General features: G+C 41.8%; 1 pseudogene; it reads right to left on the bottom strand.

Moving 5' to 3' along the window:
- Positions 1–16,357: 16,357 nt before the first annotated feature.
- Positions 16,358–17,571, bottom strand: LOC112579525 (annotated as a pseudogene).
- Between the last annotated feature and the right edge of the window lie 10,179 nt (positions 17,572–27,750).

The following is a 27,750-nucleotide window of genomic DNA, read 5'->3' as shown; positions in this document are numbered from 1 at the left end:
TTTTCTATTTCAGATATTTGTTAATATCATATATAGTTTGATTGAAATAATCATTGTAGTTTCTTTCACTTAGAATTATTATAATAATTTTCACATATTACTATAATTTCCACAGTTTAATTATTGACTTAATGATATAATTATATATAAAGTTTTAGAATATTGCAGAAAAATTAATACACATACAAACAAAGCAAAAAGAGCTTATTGTATTATCTCACTTGGTTAGCAAAAATGTATTTTTATTATCTGTATATCAAATTATATTACAAGCCACATTTTTTTTTTAACTTTACAATATTGTATTGGTTCTGCCATATATCAAAGCAAATCTGCCACAGGCATATTTGTGTTCCCCATCCTGAACCCTCCTCCTTCCTCCCTCCCCATACCATCCCTCTGGGTCGTCCCAGTGCACCAGCCCCAAGCATCCAGTATCATGCATCGAATCTGGACTGGCGACTCGTTTCATATATGATATTATACATATTTCAATGCCATTCTCCCAAATCATCCCACCCTCTCCCTCTCCCACAGAGTCCAAAAGACTGTTCTATACATCAGTGTCTCTTTTGCTGTCTCGTATACAGGGTTATCGTTACCATCTTTCTAAATTCCATATATATGCGTTAGTATACTGTATTCGTGTTTTTCTTTCTGGCTTACTTCACTCTGTATAATAGGCTCCAGTTTCATCCACCTCATTAGAACTGATTCAAATGTATTCTTTTTAATGGCTGAGTAATACTCCATTGTGTATATGTACCACAGCTTTCTTAGCCATTCATCTGCTGATGGACATCTAGGTTGCTTCCATGTCCTGGCTATTATAAACAGTGCTGTGATGAACATTGGAGTACATGTGTCTCTTTCCCTTCTGGTTTCCTCGGTGTGTATGCCCAGCAGTGGGATTGCTGGATCATAAGGCAGTTCTATTTCCAGTTTTTTAAAGAATCTCCACACTGTTCTCCATAGTGGCTGTACTAGTTTGCATTCCCACCAACAGTGTAAGAGGGTTCCCTTTTCTCCACACCCTCTCCAGCATTTATTACTTGTAGACTTTTGGATCGCAGCCATTCTGACTGGTGTGAAATGGTACCTCATAGTGGTTTTGATTTGCATTTCTCTGATAATGAGTGATGTTGAGCATCTTTTCATGTGTTTGTTAGCCATCTGTATGTCTTCTTTGGAAAAATGTCTATTTAGTTCTTTGGCCCATTTTTTGATTGGGTCATTTATTTTTCTGGAATTGAGCTTGTAGGAGTTGCTTGTATATATTTGAGATTAGTTGTTTGTCAGTTGCTTCATTTGCTATTATTTTCTCCCATTCTGAAGGCTGTCTTTTCGCCTTGCTTATAGTTTCCTTTGTTGTGCAGAAGCTTTTAAGTTTAATTAGGTCCCATTTGTTTATTTTTGCTTTTATTTCCAATATTCTGGGAGGTGGGTCATACAGGATCCTGCTTTGATTTATGACGGAGAGTGTTTTGCCTATTTCTCCTCTAGGAGTTTTATAGTTTCTGGTCTTACGTTGAGATCTTTAATCCATTTTGAGTTTATTTTTGTGTATGGTGTTAGAAAGTGTTCTAGTTTCATTCTTTTACAAGTGATTGACCAGTTTTCCCAGCACCACTTGTTAAAGAGATTGTCTTTAATCCATTGTATATTCTTGCCTCCTTTGTCAAAGATAAGGTGTCCATATGTGCATGGATTTATCTCTGGGCTTTCTATTTTGTTCCATTGATTTATATTTCTGTCTTTGTGCCAGTACCATACTGTCTTGATGACTGTGGCTTTGTAGTAGAGCCTGAAGTCAGGTAGGTTGATTCCTCCAGTTCCATTCTTCTTTCTCAAGACTGCTTTGGCTATTCGAGGTTCTTTGTATTTCCAAACAAATTGTGAAATTATTTGTTCTAGCTCTATGAAGAATACCGTTGGTAGCTTGATAGGGATTGCATTGAATCTATAAATTGCTTTGAGTAGTATACTCATTTTCACTATATTGATTCTTCCAATCCATGAACATGGTATATTTCTCCATCTATTAGTGTCCCCTTTGATTTCTTTCACCAGTGTTTTATAGTTTTCTACATTTTATTTTTTTACCACATCTTTATGAAAATATATTGTCCTGAGTATCCTTTATCTTTTGTTGTCTTATATTTTGTAATCTTGATATTTTATTTACAATTAATATTAATCTAGCAAAATGATATTTCTTAGTAAAGAATACAGTTGCTGGAGTCAGTTTGTCTGGGTTCAAATCCCAGATTCACTATTTACTAGTTGCAACATCTTGGGAAAATCACTTTAGACGTAATCATAGTTACTATGCAGATAAAATGAAGAAGGATGTGGCTCATAGTAAGTAAGAACTATGTAAGTCTGTCTCTACTACTTTCACTTTAATGACTTTGCTTCTTTTCTTCTTCTGTGACTTTGTTCCTTTTTATAAAATACAAGCTGTCAATTTTCCCACTTTAATGTAGTCTATATTTTGAAAAAACTTTAAAATAGTAATACAGTATCCACTCACCTTCCATAATTCCATAATTATCTTTCATTTTAAATACTTAATTGAAATTATCTGGAGTTATTGTGAAGAATGTGGAAAACATCCTCACTGTTCCTAAAAGTTTAATATGAATTTTAAGGTACTTGGATATAAGATCACTAACTATGTAAGTCATCATATGATTGGTGTTATAAGAGTAGAAACCATCTGCAGGGAGAAAAGTACAAATTCCTAGGAGTACATCGATCAGTGAAAAATTCAGAATTTTTTAAAGAGATGAACTTTAACTGAAGAAAGTCAGGTTTTAAATCAGGTCTGAGAGGTGAGTTAGCATAGAATCTGAGACCACACTGCCTAGATTCACACTCCATCTGCTGCCTATGAGGGTGTATATATAACAAATTCCTTGATTCTATGCATTTCATTTTCTCCAGCTGTGAAAATATATGATAAAGCAATCTACTTTTCAGGGTTGCTATGAAGGTTGGATAATTCAGTATGTGCAAAACATATGGAAGATGCAGGTATGCAGTACCTTCAATTGTAGTGGTTACTTCCATTATGATTATGAGTGTTAGCTTTCCAAGAGGGATTTTTCATTTTCCAAAAACATCAATTCCAAATTTTTATTTACCTATAAAACAACTGTACAACTGTTTTAAACATTAAGTTCCTTTTCTGAGTAGCTGAAATCATATCAGCACTGTGTATCACACCAGTTTTCTCATGGTAACCAGAAGTTAGGAATGATGCTTTCAGAAATTTTAATGTGTATTTAAATATAAATAAATAAAAGCACATAACACCTTCAGTAATATGGGCCCATGATAAGAAGAAAGTAGAAGGAACATAGGCCCTTGGATGTGAAAAAGTCTAGAATCCAGAGATAAAACTCAGAGCAGTGAGGGCTTTGGAAGGAGAGAGGAAAGCAATATTTTAATGGATATGATACTGCTGCTACTAAGTCACCTCAGTCGTTCAATCGTGTCCAACTCTGTGCGACCCCATAGATGGCAGCCCACCAGGCTCCCTCGTCCCTGGGATTCTTCAGGCAACAACACTGGAGTGGGTTGCTATTTCCTTCTCCAATGCATGAAAGTGAAAGTGAAACTGAAACTGAAGTCACTCAGTCATGTCCAGCTCTTCATGACCCCACGGACTGTAGCCTACCAGGCTCCTCTGTCCATGGGATTTTCCAGGCAAGAGTACTGGAATGGGTTGCTGTTTCCTTCTCCAAATGGGCATGATAAGGTAAATGCTTTATCAAGAAAATAAAAAGAAAATCAAACTGAAACTTATAGTTTAGTTGGATTATTCTGATGCTGGGAAATATTGAAAGCAAAAGGAGAAGGGGTTGGCAGAGGACAAGATGGTTAGATAGCATCACCGACTTAATGGACATGAATTTGAACAAACTCCAGGAGATCATGGAGGGAAGAGAAGCCTGATATGCTGCAGTCCATGGAGTGACAAAGAGTCAAACATGACGTAGTGACTGAACAATAAAAAAGGCATAGTAGAAAAACTTTGAAAACTAGGTTTTCTACCTAGCCAGAGGCCATGAAAACAAGAATGTATTGTTTGATTATGTTTTTGTAGGGATATATAAAATGTAGAGGCCTAAAAAGATGTAGACAGCTTTTATTATGATTTATTTGTTACCTAAGAACAGAAATTTTGAGTGCAAGATTTGCACAGCATCATCTTTCAGGATTTGAAATAGCTCAACTGAAATTCCATCACCTCCACTAACTTTGTTGGTAGTGATGCTTTCTAAGGCCCACTTGACTTCACATTCCAGCATGTCTGGCTCTAGGTGAGTGATCACACCATCGTGATTATCTGGGTCATGAAGATCTTTTTTGTACAGTTCTTCTGTGTATTCTTGTTACCTCTTCTTAATATCTTCTGCTTCTGTTAAGTCCATACCATTTCTGTCCTTTATCGAGCCCATCTTTGCATGAAATGTTCCCTTAGTATCTCTAATTTTCTTGAAGAGATCTCTAGTCTTTCCCATTCTGTTGTTTCCCTCTATTTTTTTGCATCGATCGTTGAGGAAGGCTTTCTTATCTCTCCTTGCTATTCTTTGGAACTCTGCATTCAGATGCTTATGTCTTTCATTTTCTCCTTTGCTTTTTGCTTCTCTTCTTTTCACAGCTATTTGTAAGGCCTCCCCAGACAGCCATTTTGCTTTTTTGCATTTCTTTTCAATGGGGATGGTCTTGATCCCTATCTCCTGTACAATATCACGAACATCCGTCCATAGTTCATCAGGCACTCTGTCTATCAGATCTAGTCCCTTAAATCCATTTCTCACTTCCACTGTATAATCATAAGGGATTTGATATAGGTCATACCTGAATGGTCTAGTGGTTTTCCCTACTTTCTTCAATTTAAGTCTGAATTTGGCAATAAGGAGTTCATGATCTGGGCCACAGACAGCTCCTGGTCTTGTTTTTCTTGACTGTATAGAGCTTCTCCATCTTTGGCTGCAAAGAATATAATTAATCTGATTTCAGTGTTGACCATCTGGTGATATCCATGTGTAGAGTCTTCTCTTGTGTAGTTGGAAGAGGGTGTTTTCTATGACCAGTGCATTCTCTTGGCAAAACTCTATTAGCCTTTTCCCTGCTTCATTCCGCTGGGCTGGAAGAAGCACAAGCTGGAATCAAGATTGCCAGGAGAAATATCAATAACCTCAGATATGCAGATGACACCAGCCTTATGGCAGAAAGTGAAGAGGAGATAAAGAACCTCTTGATGAAAGTGAAAGAGGAGAGTGAAAAAGCTGGCTTAAAGCTCAACATTCAGAAAACGAAGATCATGGCGTCTGGTCCCATCACCTCATGGGAAGTAGATGGGGAAACAGTGGAAGCAGTTGCAGACTTTATTTTTCTGGGCTCCAAAATCACTACAGATGGTGATTGCAGCCATGAAATTAAAAGATGCTTACTCCTTGGAAGGAAAGTTATGACCAGCTTAGATAACATATTCAAAAGCAGAGACATTGCTTTGCCAGCGAGGGTCAGTCTAGTCAAGGCTATGGTTTTTCCAGTGGTCATGTATGGATGTGAGAGCTGGACTGTAAAGAAAGCTGAGTGCCAAAGACTTGATGCTTTTGAACTGTGGTGTTGGAGAAGACTCTTGAGAGCCCCTTGGACTGCAAGGAGATCCAACCAATCCATTCTAAAGGAGATCAGTCCTGGGTGTTGATTGGAAGGACTGATGCTAAAGCTGAAACTCCAATACTTTGGCCACCTCATGCGAAGAGTTGACTCATTGGAAAAGACTCTGATGCTGGGAGGGATGGGAGCAGGAGGAGAAGGGGACCTCATATGATGAGATGGCTTGATGGCATTACCGACTCGATGGACATGAGTTTGAGTGGACTCTGGGAGTTGGTGATGGACAGGGAGGCCTGGCTCGCTGCGATTCATGGGGTCGCAAAGAGTCGGACACAACTGAGCGACTGAACTGAACTGAACTGAAGAACAGAAATAACTAAGTTGCTTAACAAAATTGTCATTAGAAAAAAATTTCAATTGGACTTTAAGCTCATCTGCAATGAAAAGTCTACCTTCTTGAAGATATGCAGCTTCCAGGGGAGATATGTCTTTCTATCCCCTATACTAAGAAACTGAGTGGGAAGCGTACAAATTGATCCAATGTAGTCCCAACTAAATAAAGTCTGGACCCTCAGTGACCCCAGATATGATTCATTGGTGACTTTGGATTTCTTACTTCCTTCCCTGGAGAAAGAAATAGCTGCCCACTCCAGTATTCTGGCCTGCAGAATTCCATGGACTGTATAGTCCATGGGTTGCAAAGAGTCGGACATGACTGAGTGACTTTCACTTCTTAGAGAAGGATCTTAAATGCTCATTTTTGATTAGTGTCATGCAAAATAGCAAAATTAAGTATATCTTGTTATATTTAATAAGATCATGTTCTGTCATTGTTATTATATTTAAGGCTTTATTTTTTATAGCAGTTTTAGGTTCACAATAAAATTAAGAGAAAGGTTCAGAGATTTCCCATACAGTCCCTGCCCTAACGTATATATAACCTCCACCCCATTATCAACTATCCCACCAGAGTGGTGCATTTGTTTTGCTGATGAATTTACACTGACACATTGCAATCACCTGAAGTCCATGGTTTAGCACAGGGCTCACTCTTGGTGGTGTACATTCTATGGATTTGAATAAATGTGCAATGATATGTATGTATTACTATAATATTATAGAGAATATGTTCACTGCCCTAAAACATGATCATTTTTATATTTCCAAAACATAGAACACAGTAAGTCTTTTCACAGAGTACTTCATTTTCATTAAATTCTAAATAAACTATCTCACACAAAAATTTAGGGGATGGAAAGTAACAGTTTGAGTGAGATCTTTCTGTGTGTTTTGATTGTAAGAATTATTAGCTCCTACATACCATAAAGTCAGGCAGATATTTCATAAACACCAGTATTACCAATGGTGGTCTAGTGGTTAAGACTCCATACTCCTAGTGTATGAAGCACAGGTTCATTCCCTGGTCAGGGAACTAAGATCCTGCATGCCATTAGACAAGGCCAAAGTAAGAAAGAAAGAAAAGGGAAAGTGAACATTCTAAAGATATGACACATCATAAATGCAATAAAATGATTACTATAGTTTTCAAGAACAATGACTGAAATACTCACTGTGGCTCTCAGAGTCCTCTAACTCAGTGCCAGTGCTTCTGCATGCAGCAGCCAAGCCTGGCACTGTCAAATAATGTGCTTGCTAATGGCTATCCATTTTAAAGGGCATGTTTGCGTGTGTGTGTATGTGTGTGTGTGTGTGTGTGTGTATTTATGAATTGTGCAATCCTTTCAGGTTTGTTTTAATATTTTTTGTTCATTTGATTTTTCCATCTCATAAGGTATGTTCATGTGTGTGTGTGTTATTTTTTAAATTTTTACTGGAGCAGAGTTGTTTTACAATGTATTATTTCCTCCTGTACGTGAAAACCACAATTCCAGAAGATACATGCACTCCAATGTGTATTGTGGCACTTTTTACTGCAGTCAGGACATGGAAGCAGCCTCCATCAGCAGAGGAATGCATAAAGATGTGGCACATACACAATGGAATATTACTCAGCCATAAAAGGATCAAAATTGTGCCATTTGCAGAGATGTGGATGGACCTAGAGACTGTCATACAAGTTAATATTATTCTATTTTGTTTACTTCAAGTTAAGCTGGGAGGCAGGATTTTACAGAAAATAGTCAGAGAGGAACCAGGACTGGAACTGAAGCATTTGTGCTCCATGGCAATTCTTGCTTACTCTGCTCCACACTGTTACATAAAATATCAGTCTCCAGCCATCCAGAAGGAGTTAGCATAAAGCCTGAAAATCACAAGCAGATAAAGGAGTAAACCTCTGACATGTTCAGTGCATGTTCTGACTAGTCAATGGGTGAAACTTCAGGATGGGTCAAAGAAATCAACATTTTAGATGTATATCTGAAAAATAATAGCGAGGAGTAAGGGATAGAGAGATTAGAGAATGGTGGCAGGAATCAGAGCAAAAGGGGAAAATCTGATTGTGGGAAACAGCCAGAAAAGGAAGAAGAACCAGGGGATGAGACAGGGCAACTCTCACAAGAGCGAAGATCCATGTTAGGGATAAAGAGTAGTTTATCCCAGGGTTTCACTAGAGAGTTATCTTTCTCTTCTCCAACCCTCATATTATCTCTTACTCCAATCCCAGAAAGAGAATGCAATTTGGGGCTGTAAGTAGGGGCAATGGTGTGTCCTGGACAGGAAATGTTAGTATAATAATTAGGACAATAAGTATCACAACATCACCAGTATCAGTGCATACCCACTGCATATCATTAATCTGTGCCCGTGTCCTTTTCCTATCCCTATGCCTTGTAAATAAGAAAGTGTAGGTATAGAATACTGTGCCTCTGCTCCCTTCAGTACTCCTTTTTGGGAAAGAATTGGGCCTGGACCAGTGTTGCATTAAGCAGAGACCAATGAAAGAAGAGGCTCCCCCAAATATTAGAATCCTCTCATCTCCAAGGGAAATGTGTTTCTTGACCTTGAGGTTTCTCAGGAGACAGAATTGGGTAGAGGCAACTGACCTAAAACCCAATCTTGACTGGGAGGCAAGAAAAAGGAAATTATTCAGTTGGGCTTGAAAACTTATCTTTTTTCTTTGTGGAGGAAAAAAAAAAAAAACTATGAGCTCTTGCTCCTTCAATTCTGATTTACTTTGAAGACAAATCATGCTCAGTATTTGCAACATGTAAATTGTACTCCAAATAGATCCACTCTGCTTTCTGTCTCAGGACTTATGGGGAGAGAAGATACACCATAGATACCAACCCTTGCTAGAAGGGTTAGACTCTTTTGAGTTAGACTCCTCAAAAGGGTCTGTAATACTAGCAGAAATTTTCTTACTCTGCTCTTAGAAATTTCTAGAATAAATAGGAAATATTCCCACTATTCTGTGATAAAACTATCTCTAAATAGCTATATCCATTACCCCAAATCATTCCCTGGCAGATCACGTGAATTAAACATTTCTTCTTCCTCCAACAAATATTTATTACTCATGAAAAGTTCTTTGTCAAGGCTTTGAAGGAAAAATGTCTCACCCTTCCCACCCAACCCTGAAGGATTTGCTAAATAAGCCATTTAGTTCACTTAATCCAGAATCACATCAAACCATGATGCTAACTAATCCCAGACAAGATTGTCAAATGGAATATTCTGCCAACAGAGCTCTCCTCACTTCCTACTCTGTCCTAATGGGACAGCTTCCATTTCAGTTACCAAGAGCTCCACTCATGTACCCTCAGTTGAGTTCAGTTCAGTCACTCAGTTGTCCGACTCTTTGCAACCCCATGAATCTCACCACACCAGGCCTCCCTGTCCATCACCAACTCCAAGAGTTCACTCAAACTCATGCCCATCAAGTTGGTGCTGCCATCCAGCCATCTCATCCTCAGTCATCCCCTTCTCCTCCTGCCCCCAATCCCTCCCAGCATCAGAGTCTTTTCCAATGAGTCACCTCTTCGCATGAGGTGGCCAAAGTATTGGAGTTTCAGCTTTAGCATCAGTCCTCCCAATGAACATCCAGGACTGATCTCCTTTAGAATGGACTGGTTGTACCTCCTTGCAGTCCAAGGGACTCTCAAGAGTCTTCTCCAACACCACAGTTCAAAAGCATCAATTCTTTGGCACTCAGCTTCCTTCACAGTCCAACTCTCACATCCATACATGACCACTGGAAAAACCATAGCCTTGACTAGACAGACCCTTGTTGGCAAAGTGGTGTCTCTGCTTTTGAATATGCTATCTAGGTTGGTCATAACTTTCCTTCCAATGAGTAAGCATCTTTTACTTTCATGGCTGCTATCACCATCTGCAGTGATTGGAGGTGAGAAAAATGAAGACTGGCACTGTTTCCACTGTTCCCCATCTATTTCCCATGAAGTGATGGGACCAGATGCCATGATCTTCGTTTTCTGAATGTTGAACTTTAAGCCAACTTTTTCATTCTCCACTTTCACTTTCATCAAGAGGCTTTTGAGTTCCTCTTCATTTTCTGACATAAGGGTGGTGTCATCTGCATATCTGAGGTTATTGATATTTCTCCCAGCAATCTTGATTCCAGCTTGTGCTTCTTCCAGACCAGCGTTTCTCATGATGTACTCTGCATAGAAATTAAATAAGCAGGGTGACAATCTACAGCCTTGACGTACTCCTTTTCCTATTTGGAACCAGTCTGTTGTTCCCTGTCCAGTTCTAACTGTTGCTTCCTGACCTGCATACAAATTTCTCAAGAGGCAGATCAGGTGGTCTGGTATTCCCATCTCTTTCAGAATTTTCCACAGTTTATTGTGATCCACACAGTCAAAGGCTTTGGCGTAGTCAAGAAAGCAGAAATAGATGTTTTTCTGGAACTCTTTTGCTTTTTCCATGATCCAGCAGATGTTGGCAATTTGATCTCTGATTCCTCTGCCTTTTCTAAAACCAGCTTGAACATCTGGAAGTTCACGGTTCACCTATTGCTGAAGCCTGGCTTGGACAATTTGAGCATTACTTTACTAGCGTGACTGGGAGGCAAGAAAAAGGAAAAAGAAACCTCAAGTTCAAGAAACACATTTCCCTTGGAGATGAGAGGATTCTAATATTTGGGGGAGCCTCTTCTTTCATTGGTCTCTGCTTAATGCAACACTGGTCCAGGCCCAATTCTTTTCCAAAAAGGAGTATTGAAGGGAGCAGAGGCACAGTATTCTATACCTACACTTTCTTATTTACAAGGCATAGGGATAGGAAAAGGACACGGGCACAGATTAATGATAGCGTGCAATAGTGCGGTACCTTGAGCATTCTTTGGCATTGCCTTTCTTTGGGATTGGAATGAAAACTGACCTTTTCCAGTCCTGTAGCCATGGCTGAGTTGTCCACATTTGCTGGCATATTGAGTGCAGCACTTTCACAGCATTATATATTTTGATTAGCAATAGAGTATAACACTTTTGTATATTTTAATTTCTTATATTTCATTTGTTTTGAATTTTGTATGTGATGTCTATTTAATTTTTGATATCTTTAAGTTTTGAGCTTTTTTTCCCCAGCATTATGCAATAAACTCTATCAATTTTAAACTCCTGTTTCCGTTTTAGTCAATCATGCCTTTAAAATTTAATGTCAAATGAAATACATTTTAACGTGAATTTTGATGTACACTTCCTCTTTCTGATTAATCATCAATTCTTTAGTGATTCAATAACACCATCAACTCAGTCATCAAATGTGTACTGAGATCCTACTCATATCTGGAGTCAATTTATAGAGCATGAAAAGACGTCCTCAACCTCCTCATAACGATGTTGGAGGGATACATTTTCTCTATGTAAGATTTTTAATCATTAAAAAACTACACACAACTCTGCAATAATACCAAGTGAATTTTAACTCTATATCAGAAAGATCCTAGAAAATAAGTTGATTGGTCGTTAAAGATTTAAACATGGAAAATAAGTGAAATTATGTCTTTAGTTTAGTTAAACTGCAATTTCCAACGAAGTTCTCTGAAAATTAAATATTCAAAAAGTTTATAAAGGGTTTCCCTAAGTAAGGTAAATATATCAGTGTCAGTAAATCAAACTATTTAACTCTATTAAAGTTACACATCTAAATACAATTAGGTTTTCCTTGCAGTTGAGCTAAAATACTATTAGTTCACTATGAGAAATTAGAAATATCACAATAATTACAAACTCTGATTAGAAGTTGCAATTTTCTCTGTTGATTATTTAAAAAAGAAAACAAATCAATGATTATTTAATTTTAATACATTAGGTTTCCAGTAGGGGATAAAAAAAAAAGAAGAAGAAAGAAAGGGAGCCCTTTGTTGTGGGAAGAGAAGTTAGGATAGAAGAGTGATTAAATATTTTTAGAAAGGGAATATGCATTACTTCAGGAAAAATAGATGCTCCCATCATTAAAAACTGCACTCTCACTAAATCCAAAAGTTTTAAGAGACAAATTTTTGGTGGATAACAGACAAACATGACATCCAGTTCAACTAATTCTATTTTATTTTAAGTAAGAAAAGAAGGTTTGGGACATAAAACCAGGAAAGCATCATTGAAGAATGTATGCATTAGTTTGAATCAATACTACTTGAGAATTTTATTATTTAATTCAACCATTATCTCCAAACTTTTCTGGACCCCCCTGCCTCTTTGATTTGAGAGGGCATCATGGTAGTAGAAGGTCTTCTTCCTTCCTTGATCCTTACATTTTACTTTTACCTACTGAACTGTTAACTGATTCAAATATATTTGGTGCCAAATTTTTTCCATTCTTCCTAAGTTAAATAACCATCTGCCTCTATCTCCAATGTTCCAAATGTGTGTGTGTGTGTGTGCATGTGTGTGTGTTTATGATTGAATAAGGCAATTCAGGATTAAATATTATTCTTTTTCCATAATCTTATCATTCAAACAAGTTTTTGCTTGTGTTATTTCATTTGACATACACGTTTTTTGCAAGGTAACTGGACTGGCCATGTGATTCATCCATTTTTAGTTACAAAGCATGATCTGTGATACAGAGTGCTTTAATTAAGGCACTTAGGCTAGAACTAGAAAGGGATGTTACTACATAGCCTCTCTCTCAGCATTCACCCTACATCTCATATAAAATATCAAATTCTAATCATCACATAGATTGCATCTTAGCAAAAAGAAATCATGAGTCATGAGAGAAGGATAGCAATTGATATCTTAAATTTCTGTCCTGACTCCAAAACCAAGTGCATTAAACTGCATGCTGAGGTTAATATTAAAGCAAAATAAATAAATAAAGATCCAATTGGATAATAGTTAAGAGGAGGAAAGAAGCAGACTAAAGCAGTCAAAACAGGAGAGAGGAGTGAGCAGGTTCCAGGGAAAGAAGAGTCGGGGATGAGATATAGAAAGATATAGAGTGGGAAGGAAAACAAACATCTTAGAGAAAGTCATTTTATCTGAGATTTCATCCCACAGTTCAGCTTCTTTCTTCCTGAACAACCACTCCATCACTCACCCCAATTAAAGAGAGACTGCTGTTGTGTGTCGTCCCAAGGGTTGTCAAGGATCCTGAAAATCCAGGTGTGCAGAAAGTGGAGTCCAATTTCATACTCTGTCCCAGAAGCCTCAGCTCTGACCATAGACTTTGAAACAGGAGTTCCCCAAGAGAGAAACTTCTTCCAAGCTGGCCTTCATTCCATGTGTTGTGTCTTCTGTGAGCAGAGGTGCCTTTTAGAAGTAGTTCAGCCATGTGCTGAGTCCAAGGAAGGCCTAGGAATACTGAACCACCATAACTCTTCATTGGTAGAAACACTTCCCAGGAGCTCTGTCGTTTGTTAGAAGACACACTGAGTATAGATTCCAAGAGATCAGTGTTTAGGGCTCAGATGGTAAAGAATCCGCCTGCAATACAGGAGACCTGGGTTCAATCCCTGGGTTGGGAAGATCCCTTGGAAGAGTGCAACACCCTCCAGTATTGTCACCTGGAAAATCTCGTTGACAGAGGACCCTGTCAGGCTACAGTCCATGGGGTCACAAAGAGTCAGACATAACTGACACTAAGCACAGCACAGAAGAAAAAATTTCTGACAGATTGAGAAACTTACCTCTTTCCTTACAACCAAACAGATGACTTCCAATAGAGTATATTTTTCATATCTTCAACTTTCATTTACTTATAAGGTCAATTATGTGAAGCTTGAATAAAACACACAAACTATACTTCATTGAGATTTATCATTGCCTCCTATCACAAGTGATGATGGGATGTAAAGAGTTTATGGAGAAAGGGAACTCTTCATGTAGCCGTAATTCACACAGCTCCTTCCTGGTAACACTGGGTCAGACAGAACAGCAAGGTCTGTATTGGAGCAGAGAGAATGCTCTGAAAATGGAGTGAATTTCTTAATTCCATTCTTGGAAATTTAATTGGAGTAAACTATCCCTGAACTCTGAGACATAAATGCCTCTGCGGCCAGCTTTCTTCCCACCGTATCTCTCTCTCTCTCTCTCTCTCTTGCTGTTTTATTTTTGTGTATGTGTGAAAAATCATGAGGCTAAGTGTTTTCTTTTTACTGTACTGGATATTTATAGAAATTCACACAAGAGTTTGCAAATGCTTAAGGTAGGCTTTAAGCCTCAGGAGCTCCAAGGAAACTATTTCTTCCAAACCAGTCCCAAGTGATATGCGATGAGCTACCTAGCTCAAACAGTCCAAGGGCAAAATCAAGCCTTGGGGACAATTGGTTAAAGTTCAACTCATATGACTTGATTTGAGGTAATTCTGTTCTCTTCTGCATAAAATTTCCTAAGTCCATCTCTTCTAGAGGCCTGGAAGTCTTTGAAGACAGCTGAAAGCCCGTAGATGAAATATGTGTGTTTAATTACTCTTGTTTGTGTTATGTCAACTTGTGAACTGGTTTCGCTGGTGGCTCAGATGGTAAAGCATCTGCTTGCAATGTGGGAGAGCAGGGTTCAATCCCTGTGTCGGGAAGATCCCCTGGAGAAGGAAATGGCAAGCCACACCAGTACCCTTGCCTGGAAAAGCCTATGGACAGAGGAGCCTGGTAGGCAACAGTCCATGGGGTCACAAAAGAGTTGAACATGACTGAGCAACATCACTTTCAATTTCAAAGTGTGAATTATAGTTACATCAATATCAAAGGGCTAATGTCAGCAATAATTACAGTTCTTTGGCAAATCTGAAACATTAATATGTTAATGTTTTTCTTTCTATTGTTTATTCATTTATTTTTAAAATAGAGTTGTTTTACAAAGTTTTGTTATTTTCAGTTGTACAGCAGATACATTAGGTTGGGCAAAAAGTTCCTTGATATATATATATATATATATATATATATATATATATATATATGTATTTATATTTATATATGCAAAACAAAATCTCTAAGACAATTTTGTCTTCCCTTCAGAAATATTTCCCAAAATATCAAATGAGTGGCAAGAAGTGACAGTAATTTTTTTCATTCTTTTTTTACTTATAGATTCTAAGTCTTCTTAGTTCATTTAAGGATATTGAATTGCCAAATCAGAGTTCATAAGTGACCTAAAAATCAAAACTAAATTATTTCCTAGAACTTATGCTATTTTTTATAATATTACATTACTTACAGTTCAGTTCAGTTCAGTCACTCAGTCATGTCCGACTCTTTGTGACCCCATGAACCGCAGCATGCCAGGCCTCCCTGTCCATCACCAACTCCTGGAGTCCACCCAAACCCATGTCCATCAAGTCAGTGACGCCATCTAGCCATCTCATCCTCTGTCATCCCCTTCTACTCCTGCTCTCAATCTTTCCCAGCGTTGGGGTCTTTTCAAATGGGTCAGCTCTTCGCATCAGGTGGCCAAAATATTGGAGTTTCAACATCAGTCCTACCAATGAACACCCAGGACTGATCTCCTTTAGAATGGACTGGTTGGATTTCCTTGCAGTCCAAGGGACTCTCAGGAGTCTTCTCCAATACCACAGTTCAAAAGCATCAATGCTTTGGCACTCAGCTTTCTTCACAGTCCAACTCTCACATCCATACATGACCACTGGAAAAACCATAGCCTTGACTAGATAGACCTTTGTTGATAAAGTGATGTCTCTACTTTTGAATATGCTATCTAGGTTGGTCATAACTTTCCTTCCAAGGAGTAAGGGTCTTTTAATTTCATGGCTGCAGTCACCATCTGCAGTGATTTTGGAGCCCAGAAAAATAAAGTCTGCAACTGCTTCCACTGTTTCCCCATCTATTTGCCATGAAGTGATGGGACCAGATGCCATGATCTTAGTTTTCTGAATGTTGAGCTTTAAGCTAACTTTTTCACGCTCTTCTCAACTTTCATCAAGAGGCCCTTTAGTTCTTCTTCACTTTCTGCCATAAGGGTGGTGTCATATGCATGTCTGGGGTTATTGATGTTTCTCCCAGCAATCTTGATTCCAGCTTGTGCTTCCTCCAACCCAGTGTTTCTCATGATGTACTCTGCATATAAGTTAAATAAGCAGGGTGACAGTATACAGCCTTGACGTACTCCTTTTCCTATTTGGAATCAGTCTGTTGCTCCATGTCCAGTTGTAACTATTGCTTCCTGATCTGCACACAAGTTTCTCAAGAGATAGGTCAGGTGGTCTGGTATTCCCATCTTTTCAGAATTGTTCACAGTTTATTGAGATCCACACAGTCAACCCCTGTCAAACAATGCTCATCCATATAAAATTTTTGTCTGATTAGAAAATTTGAATTTTTTATTCAACTTTAAATGTTTTATTTTTCATTAGAAACCATTATCTTATTCCACACTTTCCTCATGGCACTTCTCACTTCTTTGTTCCTGAAAGCTTAAATCAAAGGATTGAACATGGGAGTTAGGATGGTGTAAAGTATGGCTACCATTTTGTCAAAGGAGAAAGAATATGGAGGCCATACATACATAAATATGCATAGGATAAAGAACAAAATCACAACAGCAATGTGAGATCTGCAGGTGGAGAGGGCTTTCTGCTGCCCTTCAGAGCTATGGGTTCTCAGAGACAGCAAGATGACCCCATAGGAGACAAGCAACATGGAGAAGATTAGGATGCAGATAAACACACTGTTGCTGCTGCTAAGTCACTTCAGTCGTGTCCCACTCTGTGCGATCCCATAGATGGCAGCCCATCAGGCTCCCCCGTCCCTGGGATTCTCTAGGCAAGAACACTGGAGTGGGTTGCCATTTCCTTCTCCAATGCATGAAAGTGAAAAGTGAAAGTGAAGTTGCTCAGTCGTGTCCGACTCTCCGCGACCCCATGGACTGCAGCCTACCAGGCTCCTCGGCCCATGGGATTTTCCAGGCAAGAGTACTAGAGTGGGGTGCCATTGCCTTCTCCAAAACCCACTGTTGGTGACTACCAAAAGCTCAAAGATGTGAGTGTCAGTGCAGGCAAGCTCCAGCAGTGGGTATAAGTCACACATGAAGTGATAAATGACATTGGGGCCACAGAAGGGCAGCTGGAAAGTGAAGAGAATCTGTATCATGGAATGAATGAAGCCCCCTATCCAGGCTACCTCCATCAGCAGGACACAGAGTCTGTGGTTCATGATAGAAGAATAGTTCAAAGGCTTGCAGATGGCCACATAGCAGTCATAGGCCATGGCACTGAGGAAAATCACTCCACCTCAGCAAAGAAGTGTTCAGCAAAGAGCTGGGTCATGCAACCTTTGAAGGAAATGGTTTTCTTCCAAAGGAGAGAGCCCACAATCATCTTTGGGACAATGACGGAGGAGAAGCATGCATCCAGAAAGGACAGAAAAGTCAGCAAGAAGTACATGGAGGAGCCCCAGAGTGCTGGGCTGCTACTGATGGTCACCACAATTAGCAAGTTGCCTCTGACAGTTGCAATGTAAATGAACAAAAATACAACAAATATTATTTTTTGCATGGTTGGATACTGTGAAAGCCCCAGGAGGACAAACTCAGTTACAAAGCTTTGGTTTTGCATAATTTCCAAGGAAAAGATGAAAGGTACCACAGTAAGCATGTAGAATCTACAGTTAGAAGAAAGACAAATGTGCCTCAGACCAGTTTTGAGAGTCATCATAGTCATCAACAAATTGGTGCCTCCATGTGAAAAATTGAATTATATTCTTGCACTTGCTTTTTCATTGAACACAAAGCTAAAAATTTGTTGAAGGTGGTAGGGGGATACCAAGAAGAATTGAAGTTTAGATAAATTGTTAAATGTTTTAAGATAGAGCTTCAATGTAAGAAAAGGTAGGGATCCACCTGGGGTGGGGATAAGATATAGTTGTTATCTCAACTGCCAACTCTGGTCATATGTTAATAGTAGTGGTTTCCTGGAGTGAATCATGAGAAGAATTCTGAAGCCACATCCATGTTCTGAGGAAGGGAAAAGAGAAGTTTATTGGTCATGCCTGCCATGAGCATGAGTGGGAGAAGTGGGGTGGGGGGGGGGGGGTGTTGCATGCCATCCGTGATCAGGTGACTTCCTTATTTACATACAGATAGAAGGAGAAATAAGACAAAACTGAAGAAGTGATTGGATCATAGCTATATGCCTAGTTATTTCTTTAAAATCTAAAAAAGACCTGAAACTTTAAAATCAACTAATTCATTCTTCAAAAAAAATGTCATTGTGAACACACCTTGCTGTAGACTAATACATATTAAATATCCATGTATTAAGTTGGTTTTCTTTTCACTCATTATTTAAAAACAAGAAGAAAAGCTGACAAAAATAAGTAATACCTACTAATATGTACTGTTATGATGACTAAGTTAAATAATGCAAGGAAGCAGTTGTTCAGAGTTAAGTGGCTATGAAACAGTCCACATTAGATCTTATTACCCAGTTTTTCTGGTAGGAAGTCCATGCTTAAAGAGATAAAATTAAAGAAATAATAGATGCTGGCTCTGGAGTTTTAACCCAGAACCTCTGACTCCAGCATGGAAGTGACTGACTCTACAGGGAAAGAAGCAAAAATTTTTCTAGCAAGAGCTTCAGAGCAGGAGGGGCTTCTCTAAAGTTTCCATTCACTGTAGAGGTTATAATCTGATTTCTGTGTTCATATTTGACTGATGCTTCTTGATGAAGGACACAGAGCCAATGATGTAGAATCAGAAGGTAATGGCTGAATTATTTACAGATACAAAGTGACAGTAACCACATGGGTAAGGAATAGAAACAGAATGTTGACTATAGACAGAGCCTGAGGCTTTATTCATTGCTAAGTATTTATTGAGAAATGCAAAAAAGCAAAATGGCTGCCTGGGGAGGCCTTACAAATAGCTGTGAAAAGAAGAGAAGCGAAAGCAAAGGAGAAAAGGAAAGATATAAGTATCTGAATGCAGAGTTCCAAAGAATAGCAAGAAGAGATAAGAAAGCCTTCCTCAGCGATCAATGCAAAGAAATAGAGGAAAACAACAGAATGGGAAAGACTACAGATCTCTTCAAGAAAATTAGAGATACCAAGGGAACATTTCACACAAAGATGGGCTCAGTAAAGGACAGAAATGGTATGGACATAACAGAAGCAGAAGATATCAAGAAGAGGTGGCAAGAATACACAGAAGAACTGTACAAAAAAGATCTTCATGACCCAGATAATCACTATGGTGTGATCACTGACCTAGAGCCAGACATGCTGGAATGTGAAGTCAAGTGGGCCTTAGAAAGCATCACTACGAACAAAGGTAGTGGAGGTGATAGAATTCCAGTTGAGCTATTTCAAATCCTGAAAGATGATGCTGTGAAATTGCTGCACTCAATATGCCAGCAAATTTGGAAAACTCAGTCATGGCCACAGGACTGGAAAAGGTCAGTTTTCATTCAAATCCCAAAGAAAGGCAATGCCAAGGAATGCTCAAACTACCGCCCAATTGCATTCATCTCACATGCTAGTAAAGTAATGCTCAAAATTCTCCAAGCCAGGCTTCAGCAATATGTGAACCGTGAACTTCCTGATGTGCAAGCTGGTTTTAGAAAAGGCAGAGAAACCAGAGATCAAATTGCCAACATCCTCTGCATCATGGAAAAAGCAAGAGAGTTCCAGAAAAACATCTATTTCTGCTTTCTTGACTATGCCAAAGCCTTTGACTGTGTGGATCACAATAAACTGTGGAAAATTCTGAAAGAGATGGGAATACCAGACCACCTGATCTGCCTCTTGAGAAATTTGTATGCAGGTCAGGAAGCAACAGTTAGAACTGGACATGGAACAACAGACTGGTTCCAAATAGGAAAAGGAGTACGTCAAGGCTGTATATTGTCACCCTGCTTATTTAATTTCTATGCAGAGTACATCATGAGAAACGCTGGTCTGGAAGAAGCACAAGCTGGAATCAAGATTGCTGGGAGAAATATCAATAACCTCAGATATGCAGATGACACCACCCTTATGGCAGAAAGTGAAGAGGAACTAAAAAGCCTCTTGACGAAAGTGAAAGAGGAGAATGAAAAAGTTGGCTTAAAGTTCAACATTCAGAAAACGAAGATCATGGCATTTGGTCCCATCGCTTCATGGGAAATAGATGGCGAAACAGTGTCAGGCTTTATTTTTTGGGGTTCCAAAATCACTGCAGATGGTGACTGCAGCCATGAAATTAAAAGACGCTTACTTCTTGGAAGGAAAGTTATGACCAACCTAGATAGCATATTGAAAAGCAGAGACATTACTTTGCCAACAAAGGTTCATCTAGTCAAGGCTATGGTTTTTCCTGTCGTTATGTATGGATGTGAGAGTTGGACTGTGAAGAAGGCTGAGCGCCAAAGAATTGATGCTTTTGAACTGTGGTGTTGGAGAAGACTCTTGTGAGTCCCTTGGACTTCAAGGAGATCCAACCAGTACATTCTGAAGGAGGTCAGCCCTGGGTTTTCTTTGGAAGGAATGATGCTAAAGGTGAAACTCCAATACTTTGGCCACCTTATGAGAAGAGTTGATTCATTGGAAAGACTCTGATGCTGGGAGGGATTGGGGACAGAAGGAGAAGGGGCCAACAGAGGATGAGATGGCTGGATGGCATCACTGACTCGATGGATATGAGTCTTAGTGAACTCCAGGAGTTGGTGATGGACAGGGAGGCCTGTCACAAAGAGTCGGACATGACTGATCGACTGAACTGAACTGAACTGAATGCATACAAGGGCGCTGATGCTGAAAAGAGTCACTGCATGTCTCATCCTATGACCTCAGTCCTGAGAACTGCGTACAGCTCTACTCGTTCTATGGATAGGAACTGATAAGGGACAAAGAATCCTTGAGAAATAGAAAACAGCATGAAGGAATCCTCCTGTTAAATGTTCCCTGACAAGCCTGCCCTACCACAAAAAGCCAGTAGCTTCCTGCACTTCATAACTAGAAAAAGCGCCCCTTCTCATCACAACTATAGAAGAGTCACCCACCTCCCAATTTGAGAAGAGCACTCTACCGCATCTAGAGAGGAGCCAAACTACCATAATTAAAGAGGAGTTCCCCTTCCACAACTAGAGAGGTAGCTGCAAATGAAACTAGAGATGAGCAGGCCCACAGCAAACAAAGAGCGCACCCCCACTGCAATTAAAGTGGAGCCCATGCTGCATCTAGAGAGTAGCCTCCCACACATCCCACTTAGATGGGGACCAATTTGCACATGGCTAATACAGAGGATCTGCCCCAGATTCATGAATCTAATTCAAGAGGAGTCTCCACCACAACTCTTAAGGAACCTCAAGTCATATACTGCAACTCAAGAGGCACCCCGAGATCCCTGCTGCAATTTCACAGGATCCCTAGGCTGGAACAAGAAAAGGGGCCACTGGACCAAATGATGGAGAGGCTCCCTGGCCAAAACTGAAGTGGATTCCCCAGGCACAACTAGTGCCATGTCCCCAAGGGTAACACACCTAGAGAGAAGACCTTCTGCCTCCAATGAAGACGACCTTCCTGAAGGAAGTCAAGTGGAGGCCCTGACAACTAGAGAGCAGGAATCTCACGAATAGAAGTGAGGAACCCATAGTGCCAAAAGTAGAGAGGACCTTCCCCCATGGAGGCACACTCACCCAACCCCAGAGGATGCAACCTCAACCCTCAAGAGGAGCCCTCCTCCACAACTTGAGAGGAGCCTGCTGGACATCACACGCAGAGAGGAGCCCCTCTTCTGCTAATACAGATGAAGCTCACACAACAAGGAAAGAGGAGATGGAACACCACCACTAGAGAGAATCGTAGCTCCAGCAACTACAGAGTTGACCCTGACAACAATGATAGAGTAGTCCCTTTTCAAAACTAGTGAGCAGCCACCAGTCATTGCAACAAGACACAAGCCACCCTGCACATCCCTGCTACGGTGGGTCGCCTCAAGAAAACCCGACAGGATGCCCTACTGCAAGTCTCCAGGAGCACTGAATACTAACCAAGCTCAAGTATAACCCCGACTTCTGCGACAGCACTCCAGTGGAATCCTGCATCCCATGCTGCAAATCCATAGGAACACTAATTTCTTGCTGCACTTTGAAAGGAGCTCTCAGGTGCTGTGGCACTCCCCAGCCAACCCTGAGTTTCCAGCAACAACCACTAGAGAAGAACCCCAAGTTTCTGCTGCAACTCGAGAGGAGGCCCAACTCCCCTCCTGCAACTTGAGGAAACACGACTTCCCCACCTCAACTCGAGAGAAGTCTTGACTCTCCTGTTGCTATTTGAGAAGTATTCCCAGATCCCCATTGCAACTCAAAAGGAATCCTGTGTTTCCCGCCACAAGTGGAAAGGACACTGAATTCCCCCCTCGACCCAAGATAAGGCCTGATTCCCCTACAGCGACTAGAATGGAACCCCAAGTTTCCCCTCACAACACGATGGGAGGTCCATCTCCCCTGTTGCAACTCTAGAAAATCCCAAATTCCCCACCTCAACTCGACAGGAGGACTGACATCCCTATTACCACTTGAGAGGAAAGTGGAAGTCCATGCCTCAACATGAGACAAGGCCTGACTCCCCTCTTGCAACTCTAGAGGAACCCTGAGATCCCTGTTACAACTGGAGAGAACCCCAAGTTTCCCACCTCAACTCAAGATGATCCCCTATTCCCATGCAGCAACTTGGGAGGAATCCCGAGGTGCCCCCTTGCAACTCGAAAGGAGGCCCGACTCCTCTGAGGCAACCCAAGCATTCCTTGAGATCCCCATTGCAACTTGAGAGGAACCCTGAGTTTCCCATCTCAACTTGAGATGAGGTGAACTTGAGTGGAGGCCCTCAAAATTAGAGCAGAGCAATCCCACAAAAAACTAGTGAGGAGATCCCAGTGCCAAAAGTAAAGAGGATGCCCCACCTCACTGACACTACCCACTAGTATTGAAAAGGAGGCATCACTGCAATTCTAGAGGAGCTCTGAGTCCCCTGCCTCAACTCAAGAGGAGCCTTCCACAGCAACTTGAGAGGAACTCAGAGCTGTGCACTGTACTTGAGAGGAACACTGAGCACCTGCTGCAAATTGAGAGGAGCCCCATGTCCTCTGTTGCAACTCAAGAGGGACCCCAAGTTTCCTGCCACAACTCGAAAGGATCCCAAGACATCTGCTGCAACTTGAGAGGAGGCACCACCAGAACTTGAGGAGCTCTGAGTCCCCTGCCTCAACTCAAGAGGTTCTTGCTCGGCAAATCAAGATAAGACCTCAGGACAACTAGAGAGAAGCACGATGCCACCACAAGAGAGGAGCCCAGGCACACATCACTGAGAGAGGAGCACCCATGGCACAATTAGTGCAATTCAACTCACCACAACTAGAGAGGATCCCACACACTACATCTGGAGAAGAGCTCCACCTCACATTTCAGCTATTGAGGAAAAGCCCTGCCCAATGTACCTAGAGAGGAGACCCCCACTGCAATTAGAAATTTGACCAACTACCACAACTCAAGAGTTGAACCCCACTGCAACTAGAGAGGAGCCTTTTGGATAAAACTAAATTGGAAATGCCACCACAACTAGAAATCAGCCCCTTACACACAGCAACAAGAGTAATGACTGCAACAACTTGAAGGAGCCACCACATCACAACTAAAGAGAAACCCCCAGTACAGTGCAACTACAGAGAGCCCCTGGCCACAACTTGTGTGTTGACCATGCATCACAATGAGAGAGGACCATGCAAACTACAACGCAACTAGAGAGGAACCACTGACTCCTTTGCTGCAACCCGAGAGGAGCCACTGGCCCCAGTGACAGAGGAACCCCCACAAAAACTGGAGAGGTTTCCCTTGCCACATGTAGACAGGTGGCCAGCAAGAATCACACACAGAGTGGAGCCCCTCTGCTGCACAAAGAGATGAGCCCCATGAAGTAACTCGAGAGGAAGCCCTCACAAGCAGAGAGGAGCATCCATGCAAAAATTTGTGAGGAACACTGAGTGCCAAAAGAAGAGAGGAACCCCCTTCACAGCCACCCATCACCACCTAAGAGGAGGGACCACTGCAATTCTAGAGGAGCCCTGAGTCCACAACCACAACTGAAGAGAAGGACTCCACTACTATTCAAGAGAATCCACTGGCAAAAAGGTGAGACCATGCCCCCAGACACCATACCTAGAGAGGAGTCACATTTTGGGAAATATAGATGAGTCCCCCAATCACAATAAGGAGGCCCTGCACATTGCAATGAGAGTGGACTACCCTCAGAAATTGCAGCTGAAGACCCCTCACCACAACTAGAAAGGAGCCTGCACACCACAACTAGAGAGTAGGACACTAGCACACCACAACTTTAAAAGAGTAGCCACACCACAGCTAAAGATAATCCCTAACCACAACTAGAGAGGAGCTTGCACATCACAATTAGAGAGAATCAAACCCACTACAACTACAGAGTTGACCCCAACCACAACTAAAGACCCATGCCAAAACAAGTGAGTAGCCACTGGGAAATTGCAACAAGAGAGGAGCCATACTGCACATCCCTGCTAGAGAAGAGTCGACTCAAGATAACTCATGAGGAGGCTCCCCTGCAACTCAAGAGGAACCCTGAGTAACCTCCAACTAGTGAGGAACCTTGAGTTCCCCACCATGGCTCAAGTGGAACCCTGAGACCTATACTGCAACTCGAGAGGAACCCTGAGTTTCCACCGCAACTCAAGAGAAGTTGTGAGTACTCTGCTGCAACTGGAGAAGGACCCCAAGTTTCTCTCTGCAACTCGAGAAGAAACCCATGTTCCCAGCTGCAACTCAACTGGAGCCCCAGGTACTCTGTTGCCACATGAGAGGAACCCCAAGTTGCCTGCCTCAACTCCAGAGGAGGCCCAACTCCCCAGGTGCAACTGGAGAGGAACCCCAATTTAGCCCACCATAATTCAAAAGGACCCCAAGCACCCTGCTGCATTTCAACAGGAGGCACCACCACAACATGAGAAGAGCTCTGAGTCCCTTGCCTCAACAAGAGGAGCTCTCATGACAAACTGAGACAAGACATCAGCAAAACTAGAGGAGCACCAGGCCACTGCAAGAGAGGGACTCAGGCACACATTACTACAAGAGAGGAGCACCCACAGCACAATTAGAGAAGGGCAGCTCGCCACAACTTGAGAGGAGCCCACATACTGCACTTGGACAACAGCCCCACCTCACATTGCAACTATTGAGAAAAACCGCTGCCCAATGCAACTAGAAAGGAGACTCGCCACCACAACCAGACAGTGGACTGCCACTTCAGATAGAGAGGAACCTTCTGGATATAACTAGATTGGAAACCACACCACAACTAGAGAGTATCCCCTTGTCCACAGCAGAGTAACAACTGCAACAACTCAAAGGAGCCACTACACCACAAACAGAGAGAAACCCCTGCTGCTAAGTCACTTCAGTCGTGTCCGACTCTGTGAGACCCCATATACAGCAGCCCACCAGGCTCCCCCATCCCTGGGATTCTCAAGGCAAGAACACTGGAGTGGGTTGCCATTTCCTTCTCCACTACATGAAAGTGAAAATTGAAAGTGAAGTCATTCAGTCGTGTCCGACTCTTAGCAATCGCATGGACTGTAGCCCACCAGGCTCCTCCATCCATGGGATTTTCCAGGCAAGAGTACTGGAGTGGGGTGCCATTGCCTTCTCCGAGAGAAACCCTAGAACAATGCAACTAGAGAGAGCCCTGGGTCACAACTAGTGTGTTGAACATGCTCCACAATGAGAGAGGAGCTGGCACCTCAAATCTGGACAAGGGTCCCCTGCATACCACAAAGACTGAAGGACACCACTCCCCAACACAACTATAGAGGACCAACTGAGTCCTTTGTTGCAACACCAGAGGAACCACTGGCCACAATGACAGAGGAGATGCCCACCAAAACTAATGAGGTTTCCCCCACCACAAATAGAGAGGTGTCCACCAAGACATCACACATAGAGAGAATCCTCTCTGTAGCAAATAGAGAGGAGCACCCTGAATTAACTCAAGATGGGGCCCTCATAAGTTGAGAGGAGCAACCATGATAAAAAATTGTGAGGAATACCTAGTGCCAAAAGAAGACAGGAGCTCTCTGCAGAGCCCCCCATCACAACCTAAGAGGAGGGACCACTGAAAACTGAGAGAAGCCCCGAGTCCACAGCCACAACTCAGGAGGAGGACTCCGCCACTTAAGAGAAGCCACCGGCAACAATGTGAGAGTATGCACACAGACATCATACCTAGAGAGGAGTCACTATGCAGTAAATGTAGATGAGCAACCTCTAACTCAAGAGGAAACACAAGTTCCTTGCCACACTGCAAGGGGCACACTGAGCCCCATGCTACATCTCAAAAGGAACCCCAAGTTCTTCAGTGAAACTCGAGAGGAACCCCAAGTTCCCCACCTCAACTCGAGAGGAGGCCTGACTCCCCTGCTGCTACTCAAGAGGAACCCCACGTTCCCCGTTGGAATTCAAGATGAGCACCAAGCCCCCTAAGGCACCTTGGGAAGATTCCCAAGACCACCACTGCAACTCAAGAGCAACCATGGGAATCCAGCTCAAATGAAGAGGAGACCTATTTCCCATCACGAGGACAGCCTCCCAAAAAAAGACAGAGGAACTCCCCCAGCAGAAGAAGAGGACGCCCTCACCACAACAAGAGTGGGGTCCCCAGGACATTGCACCTAAAAGGAGTCACTTGGGCACAAATAGAGATGAACCCACTGAAGTATCTCTAGAGGAGCTCCGCAAAATTAGAGAGGAGCAATCCCGTGAAAAACTAGTGAGGAGACTCAGTGCCAGAAGTAGAGAGGACGCCCCACCCCATGGAGACAACCCACCACAACTCAGGAGGAGGCGTCACTGCAACTAGAGAGGAGCTTTGAGTCCTGTGACTCAACTAAAAATGGGCTTTCCATGGCAACTGGAGAGGATCTCCTAGTTCCTCTGTATTCGAGCAGAACACTGAGTACCCTCCACAACTCAAGTGGAGCCGTGAGTCCACTGCTGCAACTCGTGAAGAACCCTGAGTTCCCTCCCACAGTTCAAAAAGACCCTGAGCTAGTTGCTGCAACTCGAGAGGAGGCAGCACCAGAACTCAAGAGGAGCTCTGAGTCCCCTTCCTCAACTCAAGAGGAGCGCTTCTGGCAAATCGAGATAAGACCTTAGCACAACTAGAGAGGAGCACCACGCCATCACAAGAGAGGGGCTCAGGTCATATCACTACAAGAGAGGAGCATCCACACACAATTAGAGAAGTGCAGCTTGCTACATCTAGTGAGGAGCCCACACACCACATCTGGAGAAGAACCTCACTAAACATTGCAAATATTGAGGAAAACCCCTGCCCATCGCCAATAGAGAGGAGACCCCCACCACAACTAGAGACTTGACCACCCATCACAACTAGACAGTTGAACCCCACTGCAAATACAGAGGAGTATTTTGGATAAAACTAGATTGGAAAACCCACCACAACTAGAGAGAAGCACTTCACCAAAACTCGAGAGGAGCCCCCGATTCATCTTGACAGGATCTGAAGCCCCCTTTTAGAGGAGTCCTGAGCTCCTGCAGCATATTGATATGTGCTTCCTGAGACAAGTAAAGAGGAACCCACAACCTCAAGTACAGAGATGCCCTCACCACAATGCAAGAGCCTCTTGAACACCACGATTAGCTTGGAGTCCCCTGCCACAACAAGTTGTGTGCAACAATAAGTTGCACCCTGCCACAATTAGAGAGGATTATGCACAT

Source organism: Bubalus bubalis, chromosome 16 (assembly GCF_019923935.1).
Source record: "Bubalus bubalis isolate 160015118507 breed Murrah chromosome 16, NDDB_SH_1, whole genome shotgun sequence".
Taxonomy (NCBI): domain Eukaryota; kingdom Metazoa; phylum Chordata; class Mammalia; order Artiodactyla; family Bovidae; genus Bubalus; species Bubalus bubalis.
Note: the sequence above shows the minus strand (reverse complement) of the source record. Positions and strands in the feature narration are given on the sequence as shown.